The sequence below is a fragment of the Botryllus schlosseri genome, chromosome 1 (assembly GCF_051294905.1).
Source record: "Botryllus schlosseri isolate E-star chromosome 1, Bs_hap1, whole genome shotgun sequence".
Taxonomy (NCBI): domain Eukaryota; kingdom Metazoa; phylum Chordata; class Ascidiacea; order Stolidobranchia; family Styelidae; genus Botryllus; species Botryllus schlosseri.
Genome location: NC_137236.1, coordinates 23738627 through 23753582, shown reverse-complemented (window position 1 = coordinate 23753582; position 14956 = coordinate 23738627). Strand labels below are relative to the sequence as shown.

Sequence of the window (14956 nt, the reverse complement as noted above, 5' to 3'; positions counted from 1 at the left end):
GAAAGTGTGCAATGACAAAATTAGTAAGTTCAATCACTTTATTAGTTGCTGACTCATACACAAGAGCTACACTTGGATTTTTTATCTACATTTTTACTACACAGGATTGGATATCTGCCATATTTGAATGATTCATACATTTCAGGATATTAGAGAGTCCATGTTGTAAAAACTTGAAAAAGGAAAGATATTCAGCAAATCTTTCTCTCATGTCAATGGCATAGTGGATATTTCGAGCTGTGCCACAATGAAATAATTTAGCATGCCACCGTTAATCATATGTTTGCATATGTTTAATGGTTGTATGATAGTCATTCAACCGACAATGTGGCATATAATTTTCGAAGTAAATTGGTAATAATGCTGGAGTCGGAGTCGGGAGTCGGAGTCGGAACGTTTAAAGAGCCAGGAGTCGGAGTCGGTACGTTTAAAGACTCAGGAGTCGGAGTCGGTATATTGAAAATGTGTGGAGTCGGAGTCGGAGCCGGAGTCGGCGGTAAAATTCACCGACTCCACAGCCCTGGACTGCATGCACTGCGGATATTCGCCAATGAATGTTGCGACAGCAGTTGGGAAAATAAGAACTTACTTGCGATAGTAGGTTCCGATGACGGGTCGGAATCAGTAGTACGTGGTTTCTGACCTCCTTCTGCCATTGCAGCAGCTCGATATCCTAAATGATTGTAGTATTCGCTTGATAACCAACATCTATTGTTTTTTCTAGTAACCTGTCGCATTGAAACATTTGCGTTTATATTGGTTATCAGAAGCGCAGCAATGCGATTACATTTACATGTCCAGTATTCTCTAGAGTCTAGACCAGTGGTTCCCAACCTTCTACGACTCATCGCCCCCTTTTGAAGCTCCACACCGATCATCCCCCCCCCAAAAAAAAATATTGGTAACCGAAAAATGGGCCTACAAACTGGGATTCCCGGCGAGTTGGCTTATAAAAAAGGTCAACTTTTCGGCCCGTCCTCGAAATTACACTTTTACAGCTAAATTTTCGTGAGTTGACTAAAAAAAGGTCATTTATCCGACTTATTGACTCCCATCAGGACCGTAACAGCACCTCGTCAGCCCCCCCCCAAAAAAAACGTTGGTCTTGAGCCCCCATAGGGTGATAATCCAAACCCCAGACCCCCTAAGCCAGTGGGCTTTACGTCGCTACATATCAGCTATACCCCATTTCACGTACTGCTTGGTGAGTCACTGTATTTCGCCTAAACTCGCGAAGCGCGAAAAACTTCTATAATCCATGTTTGAATCGGTCAATATATGGTCGGGAATTGCATATATATTGTTATCAATTTGTTATCCTCTTTCAGCTCACGTAATCAGGTTTGTCGGTACAGCTGAGTGTGGTGTTATGGAAAAGGTAGGACCCTTAAATAATAATAATTGAACGTCTTCTGGCGGACCCGTTGTTATATTGACTTCGTTACATGATGCTATTTCGTGACCTCCTATATCTGCTATGTCAAAAGATATGGAAATCGCCCAAACGTACCAAACTAAAAGACGCACTTGGTTTCAAATTGATATTTCTTTATTGGCAAATAATTTTTCCGTGCAGAGATAGCATTTGTCCTGTAGGGTTTTCGGTCAGCACAAGGGCATTTCTTTTCGGCCAAGGTCTTCTCGCTTCTGATCGTCCTTGCAGACTTCTTGGAGTCGCATGTTACACGGCCTGTAACTTAATATGTCTTGGTGTGTCGTGGTGCAGTAATGGCCGACGCCGAAGTCTCCGTTTGTTGTTCATAAAAACTAATTTAAACTCTCGATCATGAATATTGGTGAAGTGGAGAGATAGTGTAGGGGTATAATCCACAGCTGCAACACCAACGGGTTGTGGGTTTAAATCCGACCGAGTTTGACTTCAAAATTTCTACTTAAGTCTTGGAGGTTTATCTAGGCTTCTCTCAATCTCTCCACGTAGGTGGAGTCTTATAAAAAGCCTAGAAGTGGGCCGCGCTATATGTCGGCAGCTATGAAATAAAAGTGAAGAATATCGGCCTGCGTGTAAATGACCATAATAGTCGACAAACGCCATGCTTAGCACAAACAAACAATCCAATACTGGCGTCGCAAGCGCGTTGTGCACAAGTATCATGATTTGCTATAAAACTATCAGAGAATATCATGGGTTACCGGTACATTGAAAATTTCATGTTGCAGTAAGAGCCGATTGTTTCCTAGAGTAGTCGTTCCAGATATATTGGTGACAATCAAACAAGTGAATAGCTGGTCTATGACATCCAGCTTATAACTCTGGTAAATACAGTTTCATAAATAATGACTAAAGTTAAAAGACAATGTGACCACAGATGTCTAACCCGGATACATTATTAGTACTTCAGAAAAGGAGAAGAACTTCGACAATGACAGCCATTAGTTTTCAGGCCCGATATACGTATGTCAAACTGAACAATGGAACGATGAGACAAAACAGTTTGGGAAACATTGGTTTGTATATACTTCGATTTCATGATTATGTTTTTTTATTACCTACTAGGGTCATGTGATCCGAGCTGACGCCTTACATCAGGGCCGGCCAATCCGTGGCCCGCGGGCCACATGTGGCCCGCGAGGTAATTTCCGAAATTTCTAATATCATCAAAAATGGATTGCACAGATTGTGAACTGGCAAGGCGAAGCAAAAATTTGATTAGTCTGGCTGCAACACTAGAGATGTGATGACTAAAATATCAGTTCCGACGCATTGACAGATCCATCAGCCATTCACATATTGGTACATCTTCGTACACCAAAGCAGAATAATTTGCGATAGATTTATCAAAGTTAAAATTTTCTACAAGCTTGGCGCAACATGTTGTCACTCGATTTCTTGTTTTTAATATTGTTGCCCTTTTGTGAATATGGAAGAATACCGAATGTATCAGATTGAGTCGAACTATATTCGCGATTACGAGACAAAGTGTCGCTGAACATATGCGACATTGCGTTTGCGCTCGCAGTAAGACCGTCGACTATGAAACCCAGGCACGAAATGATTGACGCATGCTGGTCGCAGCTTTCGATATCGATATGTCCATGCGCCGAATAGCCCAGTCCTCGCAAACTTAGCCCAGCGATATACAACATGCCCGCAATATAGTCAAGTGAAAATATTATTGACCTATGAATTACAAAAAAATTAGCGCTTCGCGCGGCTAGTGGCCCGCACGATAGTTCGTCAATCGAATGTGGCCCTTTGGGTGAAAAGGTTGGCCAGCCCTGCCTTACATATTCACATTGTATTTAGTTTCGCTATCCATAATTATACAGTAATAAATAAGGGTTAAGTGGAAAATTATCCGACCTGTTCCGTGCCCTGAGGGAGCTGTGATAATTGCAATTCTTCATACAAAGATGACCTGCGTTTAAGATAAGTAAACGCTGCTGAAATGATGTCCGACTGTCAGTTATTTCTACCTAACTCACTCTCCATTCCACCAAACCGCCAATCACAAACTGTCACGCCTGAGATTAAAAAAATAAACGAATGAAACAATCTTCTGACTGAGTCGGAAGCTGAAATAGACTCCACAATCAAACTATAAATCAGGTATCGCCAACCCATGGCCCGCAGGCCACATTTGGCCTGCGAAAAGGTTTTGAGTGACCGACACGGTAATTTCCGAAAGTAGTTATTATATCAAAAATTGAGTTGCCGACGTAATTTATTGTCAACTTGAAAGCTCAACCAATACTTGAATTAGCCCGAACTTGAAATTTGGATTGTTGACCTGTAAAAAGCAAAAGCTCCGGCGTAGCCAGGAATGGCGAAAATAACCATTCCACCTCGCATTTCGTACATTTTCTAATTTCGCGACAGTATGATTTACTTTTAACTTAAACTTTTCCATTGCGCATCGTGTGATAAGGTGCCCATCGATTTCCTGCTTTTTGTAACCCTATACCAAAAAATTAAAATATACTCATTCTATAGAAAATTTAGTCTCACTGTATTTGCAATTACAATAGAACGGCGTAGAAATGGTATCACTTGAAGCCGTTGGGATCCGTCAGTCCACTAATGGTGTGCAGCCCGCGAGATCGGAATTACGGCGCCAGCCGTTTATTTTGGTGATCATGATCTTGTGAGATGGTAGCACGTAGGATATAGATAATATACCGATATTGGTGCATAATCCGTTTTATTGCCGCACTTCAGCTTAGTTCAAACGTACCTGATCATAAGCTAAATGAAAAAACCAATAACGCAGCTACACACATTCACCAATTACTTCATTCGGGGACATCTTACGATTAGTGAAAGGCTCGGTATCAGTCAAAATCTAGATTCCTTGTGAGGATGGTGGTACGACGCAATTATGACGTTTATTATCGAAATATTCTTAGGATGATCGCCATTGTTGAAATTTGGAAGTTTCAGCACAAATTAAACTCATTACTAGTTAAACAATCATCATTTCGCCCAGGCAGCTTCGCGACTCCCCTCAGATGCTTTCACGTCACCCAGTTTAAGAACCCGCACTGATTAAGATTGTATTCGTCGTGTGTATATTGGCAACAGGATATACGGTATGTCATATTCGCATTTTGTAAGAAAAGGACAGAATCAATCAGTGAAACAACCCTAACCAGGCGATTTCTATTAGAAATCTTCGTATTCCTCGTAGTGCGTACGTTTTGAATGTGTGCTCTTAATTTACGCTCGTTTAGTGTCGCTGAATAATTAGTCTTGCTTGTTTGATTGATTTTGTGGTTGGCTACAAAACTCAATGCTGTAAATCAATGATCATCTGCGGAGATCGTTGGTGACGATTTTCGATTGAATGTACCTTATACCAGTGCTTCCCAACTGGTGGGTTGCGACCCGTCTGTGGGTCGCGAAGTTATTTCAGGTGGGTTCCGAAAAATTTCTAAATAATACAGTTTTTTATTCAATTTGCCAAAAATGCGAAAACCCAATCTTTTTACGAGGCTGATACTCTTTCTCCTCTTCTAAAATAAAGCCATCCCTCCGTGCTTACAGTAAATGGTTAACCAGATTTTCGTGACAGTAATTTTGATAGGAGTGCGAAATTGGACAGTGTGAGTTTTTATGTGTGCCTTGAAATTGCAAAAGGTGATAGGAAAATACTATCCAGCCTCATTGTAATGGGCAAACAATACTCGGGACCTTTTATGTTGGACGTAAACGACGAATTAATACTTGAATACTAGCTTTCTCATCCACTATGACGAGCATTCTTATTCTCAATCTGCCGCGCAATGTCACTAGTGGGCGTCTAATATAACTCGTCACCAAGCCCCGAACTACTGCCATCTCCGGCTAAGCAAATTTGCGTTGTCACCATGTTACAGTTGCATTGTGGGGGATAGGCTGGACGACTTAGTACAGGCGCTTATGGAAAAACGTACAGTTTTAAAATATATTTGATTCGTATTGGGTTTGTAGTATTTTATTCGAATGGAGCTTTGAATGAATAATCATCGTAATATTCAGGATTTGTTTCAGCCCAATATCTCGTGTTTATATCTGTGTTATCTGTGTATTTCGACATGTCGAAGACATCTCGTTTTGGTGGTAGCGTTTGTTGCGCCTATGGGTGCAGTAAAAGGCAGAAAAAGGTATCCACGGAGTCATATATGAGAAGTAATAGCGATGGTAGTAGCGATGAAGAGTCTTTGGTAAAGCGTCGGCATCCAAGAACATTTCACCGGTGAGTGAATGGCAGAATATGCAGGGCAGCAAGACTATCTTTGAAGAATCAGTTTCTATTTTCAATATTTCCTGACCATCACAGTTAATCAATGTCCAGATAAGCCACAGCATTAATGATTAGGCCATGTTAAAGTGTCATTATACCAGAACATTTTGTCACAAGTATATGGATGTTGGTATGATCAGAGCAGACTATATCAGCAGTCTCAGCACCATGTCAGTTCATCAGTATACCTGTAATAGCATGACCAGCCAGGTCACTGTTTGTATTCTGTATGGGCAGTTCAGCCAATAACTTGCTTAGTACTCAATCCTTGCTTAAAATTGTCGTGAAGGTTGGAGTTAGGACTAGAAGGAAAGGTATAATTGAGGGCCACACGGTTTTGTCCAGCATAGTTGAGTAATAATTCTATATTTCTGGTGCCAGATGCTCACACTAAAGTTCAAATTGCTAATTCCGTGGCCGAGTTCATTATAGCCTTGTACGTGCGAGACGTTCGATTTGTCTCGTAAGATGTTTTTTTAGGTTTACCTTTGGCTTTAGATTTAAAAAGTTACCTAATAGTTTATCCTTCTGGGGTAGAAAGTAACAGATATATCTAAATCAAACAAGATAATTCCACATATGTTCCTGCTACTTTTATCATCGTTCATAACAGAGAATGGTCAATTTGGTGTGCTTCGTATCATAGAATTAGCCTACTTGTGAACTGATACAATGTTCTCTACAACGCAGCTTTCCTACCAATGATTCCCTGAAAGAAAGATGGATAGAATGTATTAGAAGAAAAGACTGGGAGCCAGCAAGATCGTCGGTCATCTGCTCTGATCATTTTTCAGAAAGTGATATTTGAAATTGTGTACTGTAGTCAGGGGTGTACCTTTTAGTTTTTGTCGAGCATATATGTCGCAGAGATTTAGGATTTTAATTAAAGTAGGTATTTACACAAAAACACGAAGACAGACAAATTTCAGAAAAACTGCAAGCTTCGTTCAACATCATATGGCTATTCAAGCTGCACACTGCTCGAAAGGCAGCGACCAAGACAATAAGATTTGTAGGCTTCCTATCCCCAATACATTCAAGTGCCGTGGTTCTCAAACCGAGGGGCGTGAAAGCATCTTAAGGGGGCGCGAAACCGAGGTTAAATTAAACATTTTTCGCCCTAGGCTCGATTTACCCCCCAGCTCATAGTCATTCTCATTGTATTGTTCGACTTTGATATTACAAAATTCTCTCATCAACAGTCCTCACCATCCGTGCCATCAAAACTATCCGTCGGGATTGCTAGCATTCTGGTTGCTCTTTTTCATATTTTGTGATATCATGATAAAGGGGCGCGAATTTTTTCACTGTCATAAAGGGGGGCGTGCCTAAAAAGTTTGAGAACCACTGTTTTAGTGTCTTAATAGTAGAACGTGGATACGGGTTTAAAGAGAGTTGAAAATGCTTCGAGTTTGACATTGTTTCGAATCATGACGGCAAATATATAACATCAACGCATTACCTGAGCAGCATGAAATTGAGAAATAAAATTAAAATACGCTGCAGAGTTTAGCTAAAAAAAAAATCATTTGGCCCGCCAATGTATTTTCTACTTCTCATTTGGCCCGCGGAGAAAAATAATTGCCCACCCCTGATCTAGGCTATAGAACGTATTTAGGTGTTTTTTCGATCATGCGTATTTTATAGGCTTCCATTAAAATATATTCTCTACTAGCACAGATTGGGCATTAATGTTATTTCATTAAGCCGGTTCTGTTACGGCGATTGACACCTTTGCCATATGTTCAATAATGAGGCTCAAGGTGATTCAATTGTTGAATTACCTTCACCCTTCCGTTAAAAAAGAAAATGACAATTCGTTACCGCTTTCCGATGTTGTCATTGAGAAGGTGGATAACAATTTTGTTACATCTGTCATCCTTTTATCATTAGGCTGCATTCAGTGTCCAATACCTTTAGCGGTTAACTGTCAATATATAATTTATATGATATGTGCTCTGGTACACCGATGTAACTATCGCTTTATTCCATACTTGCTCGTGGCTGTTTTCTTTTCCATTCAAAGGTTCTGGAATCGACCATCGTTAAGCTGTAAAGCCAACCCTGCGTCGCCAGAGAGAATATTTACATACCCAACTCTTACTTCAAACCCACGGAAGACACCGGCTAACCCACTGAATGAGGTGAGGCCACTTTCTTCGCATGCCGTTGAATTTTCATTATTGTAATTCTGTACTCACAGTTTTTGGTATCTTTACAGATAATAAGAAAACAAAGAAGGGAGCAAGTCTATCCAACACATACTTCAAACCCGTAGAAGACACCGGCTAACACACTTTCTTTACTATTTTATACGCATTTTGGTATAAAAACGTTGTCGTGACATCAAGGTATGTCGATCAATGTGTCTTCAAGTGAACAATTTCTCATATGTTAGTTCATTTATCTTGAACAGTGCCCCAAAACGATGTCGTCGTCGTAGGACCCGTAGTGGGGTGGCCTTCAATGTGACTGTGCCTGTGCCGCGTAAGAAGAGAAGAAATTCCATTAAATTGGAACTAAGATCAGAATCGGTTCGTTTATTATACCTCGTTCGCAGATATTAAGCCCTAACTTATCCCACATTTGACTTTCAGATCACCGTTAATTACGCCGAAGGCGACGTAAAGTCGATAACAATTAATTTATCTCTGTTTTTATTTTTTATGTTGTTGTTTTAATAGAAAAATTCGTTTTTCATAACCGAAGCTGGTGTTACTGAAAACGAGAGTTCAGTATTTTGGTAGGAGACAGTACAGCGCGGTATTTCGTGTGACGAGGCAGTACAGCGCGTTATTGCGTGTGACCACAGAAATGGTTGATCTAAAGCCAGGCTCGAGTGCTTCATCTAGTAGGGTAGGCAAGTATCGTGGGCAGAAAAACTGAGTTGGAATGTTCACATCTCCAGTTGGTTTTGAATCTAAACTAATTTCTGGTTTCATGAAAGTGCAAAACGAGCCAAGCTTCATGTACACACGTATATGGGTAGCTATAGGTGTAATTATGATAAAATACGGTGTAATTATGATAAAATACATGTACGCCATTTAGATTGTATCTTGTGCCGTTTTGATTCGATAAAATTAATATTTATTATGAACTCCCAAAGTGCACAGATTGCTGTTACAACCAACATAGCCCCAATTTCACTGTGAATTGGGCAATTCTAGCTACATCTGAATAAGGACCCATGCGTTTCTTGTTTCTCTCATTCAATGAACTCATTCAGTCACTTCTACAGAAATCACTACCCCATCGCCACACATAGCAGACATATCTTTACTTTATCTTTTTTGGATTTATTTAAATACGCTGAACCAATAAATACGTAGAATAACCACAATGGCATTCAGTTGATTTCAGCAGTGCCTTTTGATATGTCCCATGATGCTGAATTTTCTCCATCAGCAATATTCACAGCTGGCAGTTATAGCATTCACATCAGCTCCATTGAAGTATGAAGATTTTGAATCCAGGATAGGTAATTCCGAGGCACGCTCCGATAATAACTTCAAGCTGACAATCGTAGATGCTTTTACTTCCTATAGATACATATATCTGAAAGATAACTGAACTGGTATTATACATCTTTTGACAGCTTGGTTATTTCTGTACACGTAAAATATGCTGGATACAACGAGTAAAGCAATCTGCATCAGGAATATAACCACAAAAATACATAAGATGACACATAGACAACCTTATTTTACCACGAACAGTCGAAACCACTTATATCTTCGACATGTCGAAATACACAGATAACACAGATATAAACACGAGATATTGGTCTGAAACAAATCCTGAATGTTACGATGATTATTCATTCAAAGCTCCATTCGTATAAAATACTACAAACCCAATACGAATCAAATATATTTTAGAACTGGACGTTTTTCCATAAGCTCCTGCACTAAATCGTCCAGCCTATCCCCCACAATGCAACTGTTTCTAGTGACAACGTAAATATCGCGAGTAGCGCACTCCAGTGTTTATATAGCTCAGTGCTCGTCACTCACACGATAGTGTCCTATATGGTGTCGACACAGGCAAATCTCACGCCTCAGTGAAATTGTATCACGTCACGATTTCCATTTGGCTACAGGCAATTTGACGGTCATTTTTGACCGGCTTGCCGAGCATTAAATTTGGTAAAACGGGTATCAATCGAAAGCTGACACTGATTACGAAAATATAAATTCTATTCTCGTGGCCCTGGAACTCACACCATCAGCCTCGAATTTTTCATTGTTAAGGAGATTGGCATTGGGATGCAACAATGCTGTCTGGCGAAACGAGAGAGTAGCTCAAGAGAAAAAGAGCCAGACCACATTGTTCATCATTGTTGCGTCCCAATGCCAATCTCTATAACAATGAAAAATTCGAGGCTGATTGTGGGAGTTCCAGGGCCACGATCGGAATAAAATTTATATTTTCGTAATCAGTGCAGAGTCAGCTTTCGATTGATACCCGTTTAACCAAATTTAATGCTCGGCAAGCCGGTCATAAATGACCGTCAAATTGCCTGTAGCCAAATGGAAGTTGTGGTGTGATACAATTTCACTGAGCCGTGAGATTTGCCTGTGTCGACACCATATAGGACACTAGGCTAGGGTTGCCATACGTCCGGAATTTCCCGGACATGTCCGGAATTTCACTGTTGAGTCTGCGTCCGGGAGGAATTTCTAAAATATGCCTAAATGTCGGGAATTTCGAAGGCTTGAAGTAAGCTCATAATTTTTTCGTAAATCAACATAAACAATATAATTTTGGGCAGATTTGATACATCACATTTTTCTTCGCGCTGCGCGTGATTTAGTGTTACGTATTTTGATTTTAATATGGGGACTACCACCCTCGCACGAAAACTGCGATCTAAAATAAATAAAAACAGCATTCATTTACAAAAATAAGTCTAATGGTAATCGCAATCACAAGATAACGGTATATTCATAGAGTCGGTTTAGGCCGTTAGGATGCTTTATTCAAAGATCGTGGTTCTAAATCTGGGGGTAGTTTGCCTTTATTCTAGGGCAGTGCTCTTCAACCGGGGTTGTCGTACACCCTAGGGTGTACCAGAATTTTCAAAGGGTGTACCACTCGGATGGGGTGTACAGGGGTGTACCAGATCCGAATTACAATGAGCCGATGGCTAGCTATCACAAAGGCTGGTTTATGCGTCAGTACAGGTTGACGCACATGTTAATGAGCAATATGACAGTGCTCTTCAACCGGGTGTTTCGTACACCCCAGGGTGGGGTGTAGGGGGTAGGCCTACCATAATTTTTAAAGTGTGTACCACTCGGATTGGGTGTACAGGGGTGTACCATATCCACATTATGATGAACCGATGATACGATGACTATAGCTATCACAATAAATACGCCAGTTTACACTTCAAAACAGATAGACTGGATGTCTAATATCGTACAATGTGATGTCATAAGCAAATGTTTCTCATCAGTTAACATTTGGTAATGGACTTATTACTTCTTTTTCGAGGGTTCCATACTATTATCGAGAATACTATTACCGAGATGGACAGTACCGAGAATGCTATTACCGAGATGGACATTACCGAGAATGCTATTACCGAGAATGCATATTACCGAGAACGGACAATACCGAGCATGCCTGGCTTAATGTAACGGACGTTGTCGACAAATTTATACCTGAGAACCGAAACCGTATGTGGCAACGCCGTTATGCACTGCACACACACAACCTGTTCATATGCATAACATGCCTGCATTGCATGTATTGCATTCTCGGTAATGTGCATTCTCGGTGGTGTCCATTCTCGGTAATGTCCATTCTCGGTATTGTTCTTCTCGGTATTAGCATCCTCGGTAATAGCATTCTCGGTACTGACCGGACACCCTTTTCGAGTAGAGCAGGGTGGAGTTAGCGTGTGTTGAGCTTGCGATGTCTGTCTGAGGATTCTCGAGGAAACCACCGCTACAGCTCAGACATTTTGAATTGGTGCTTCATGCGGCAAGCTTATGAATAGCGCAGAATATATGCTTGCGCAGCCAGGGGTCGAGTTTGCGAACCACTGTGTTAGATGGCGGTCCAGTAACCTCGATCCCTGATTCGTATTTAGGATTTCCTATACGTTGCAGACTTGCTCAAATGTTCATCGGACGTACGGCCTCATTCAGCCGCAAAACCATTATTTTGCGACCTTCTACACATATTTAAATTAGCGTGTGCTGGCGTCCGTCATTATACAACCAATGATTGCTGGTTCGAGTCTCGGCTCAGCCATGTTTTGTTTCTACGTGTCGGAGGTTGATCTAGGCTGCTCCTCGTCGCCGTCCTAGCGTCTTGAAAAGCCTAAAAGAAGAGTGAGCCGAGCTCCAAAGTCAACAGCAAAGTCCTGGCAGTGGACGCACGTTAGCTAGAGAGAATGAAGAGTGGGAGTGCGCGTGCAAGCGAAAGTCGTCCTCATTACCCAAAGCAAAGACACTAAACTTTAGGAGATGCACTGTTGTGGCGCACAAATTCTAAGCATGCGATTATCGCCACTGTCATTGATTTGTAATAGAAATATTATTAATAACAATACAAACAATGCTGGCGGGAGGTCACGAAATAACAACATGCAACTAAGTGATTAATAAAAACCGGAAGATGCATCATCAATAATATTGTGCCCAATATTTTCGAAGACAACCTCCATCAACTCTACGGGTTAATCTGATCACGTGAGCTGAGAATGAATAAAGTTTTGACACTAATATGTGAAACTACCAACATTTTCGATGAAATCCATTCAAGGGGCAAAGTTTTCGCGCTCCGCGCGACTACACACATGATTCTAGTATCTTTTCTTGACATTTATACTCGCGATTTTGGTACATAAATTATATATTGTAAGCCTGCTGGGATGTTTTGCTTCTACAATAAGAAAATTTACGCAAGGCATATCTCAAGAAATAAGTGAAGGTACAGAACACCACAAGGGCTCTCCGCGGTTTTAAGTTCCCAGTATCAAATTTCCTATGAGTATTTCTTGTCCATGGGCCGTGGCAACTCCGCGCTGGAATCCGGACGTATTGTATATGTAATCAAAATGCGGCTTTCTGCGTTATCGGTGTATTATATGGTCAGGGGTGTACGAGTTTTGAGAAAATGTTAAAAGGGTGTACCACGACGAAAAAGGTTGAAGAGCACTGTTCTAGGGTTCGCGAAGATGTTGAATGTAATCAGCTTCCAAAATAGGCCGTGAGTAAGTATGGGCAAATGTGCCGACCTTTAATTAGTAATCAGCTCATCAAATTTTGAGCTGGACAACGGAACATTTTCAAATTGGAAATGGAGTCGCGACCAGAAAAGGTTAGAATTAGACCCCCGAATGTGCGATGTTTACATATCTCAGTAGTGCAGTGCGCACCGGCATTAGACTGATAACTAATTTTATCAGTGTGACATGAACATGACTTAACGATGTACAATTACGTTTCTCGCATTTTCCAAGTCGTCATCATCATCCATCAGCTCTAGCGCTAAATTTGATCATATGGGCGGAGAGAGGATCAAAGTTATTCAGTAATATATGGAAGAACCAATATTATTGACATAATTCATTCAAATCATTTGACGACCAGATGCATATCGTAAGCCCCCAGAAGTTGCATCGATTACTCTACGGTGGGCCCAAGATCAGTATTCATTTGGGCGCCAGGGGGCTGTAAAAATGTGACTTCGGCCCTGGTTACAACTTACAACACACAATCCCATACTCCTGAACCGAATCGTGACTATCTATAGTAGATGGAAAAAGCTCTGCGATTGTGACGTCATATTAATCGACAATGTGCTCATACCTCCTGTTAAAATTCGATAGTTGGCGCTAAATAACGTCCGGAATCTGTGCCACAAAAATATGGTAACCCTACACTATGCTCACACGATTCATTGTACGTTGAAGTACATTCTTTTATGTTCGGCATATCTCATGGTAGGTCGCATAATGAAGCATCCCGGTAAAAGTGGGTCGCGAACCGAAAGAAAGGTTTGGTAGCACTGCATTATACGAACGCGAACGACTTAATCACATATTCATCAATCAGACTTTGTTGCACAGATACAGAGCTTGAAAGAATATCTTTACACCCTGGAAATATTGCATTAGTCTTGTGTTGACTTTTTGCTATTCTATACCCAAATTTGTGTGTCTGGTACCGTAACCGTGTGCTGTTATCTGCCGTTCTCGACTTTGTGTACTTGTCATAATTACGTCACAACGACAAAATTATTTCTTCATTTCGAATTTTATTAACCTCATTTACTGAAATTCGATCCTGATGAGAGTCAGTCGAAAAGCTTCGAGTGGAACAAATTTGGCAATATGAACATATTTGTTGCTGCAAAAGTGTTTTGGGCCGACTGATTTCAAGATTTTTTGCCAGCACTGCATATAATTGGTATTAGAATTACAAGCTACGGTTTGTTACAAGTTCTTTACCCAAAATGGTACTTTGATGCTAAGAGGACCACACAAATTACAGAATTTGGGGTTGGCTTCCAATCGCGAATATTAACAAAATATATCCATTTTCTTGGAATTCCGAATTATCAATAATCCGTCTAGCCAGTTGCGGTTTGTTTTAGAATAGCTATTGTTCCTAGGGTACATACATATCTTCATATGAGATGTTCATCATGTCGAAAATGTTGGGAAAATACGATATCAAAGTCGATAAATAGATGTTGAAAATGGTCCGTGTCGTCAAATTACGGATCTCTAGCCCAAGCTGCTAAGGGCCGTTTCTGAAACCCCAAAGGAGAGTTCCTGCATTCTACCATACTAGCGTCAAATGCATCGACCAATCCCCAACAGCTAACGGCCGGGATACATACTAAGTTTGAGTTCCAGTTCAGATCGACATCGATGGAATGCTTTTGTGAAGAGCACATACCATTTTCCTAATATAAAAATAATGTATAATATTTAAGTATAAATCCGAATAACTACTATCTTACGCAGCCTCTATATTCCCTTCACAAACTTGTCCATGTGTAGGCCTATGTACGTGAAGCTGCAGTATATAACGATATATATAATACGTAGCAGTAAGCATATTTATTTTCAGTTTGCTCTGACGGACAGCACCTGTAAAAGTTCGTCCATGAATGCCAACATAACCGATGTTAGCTATGTCCATATCGATCAAAGCCGCTTGTGAAAGCCGGTAGCAGAATTCCTTACTAGT

General features: G+C 40.7%; 2 long non-coding RNA genes across 2 annotated transcripts in view; both read left to right on the top strand.

Moving 5' to 3' along the window:
• The window catches only part of LOC145445351 (uncharacterized), a 44507-nt gene that overhangs the window by 5165 nt on the left and 24386 nt on the right, over positions 1-14956 (top strand). The window lies entirely within an intron of this gene.
• On the top strand, positions 5281-9227 carry LOC145445345 (uncharacterized). Its single transcript, XR_013916968.1, has 5 exons — positions 5281-5693; positions 6432-7885; positions 7963-8092; positions 8158-8275; positions 8339-9227. It is a non-coding gene; the product is annotated as an uncharacterized LOC145445345 (long non-coding RNA).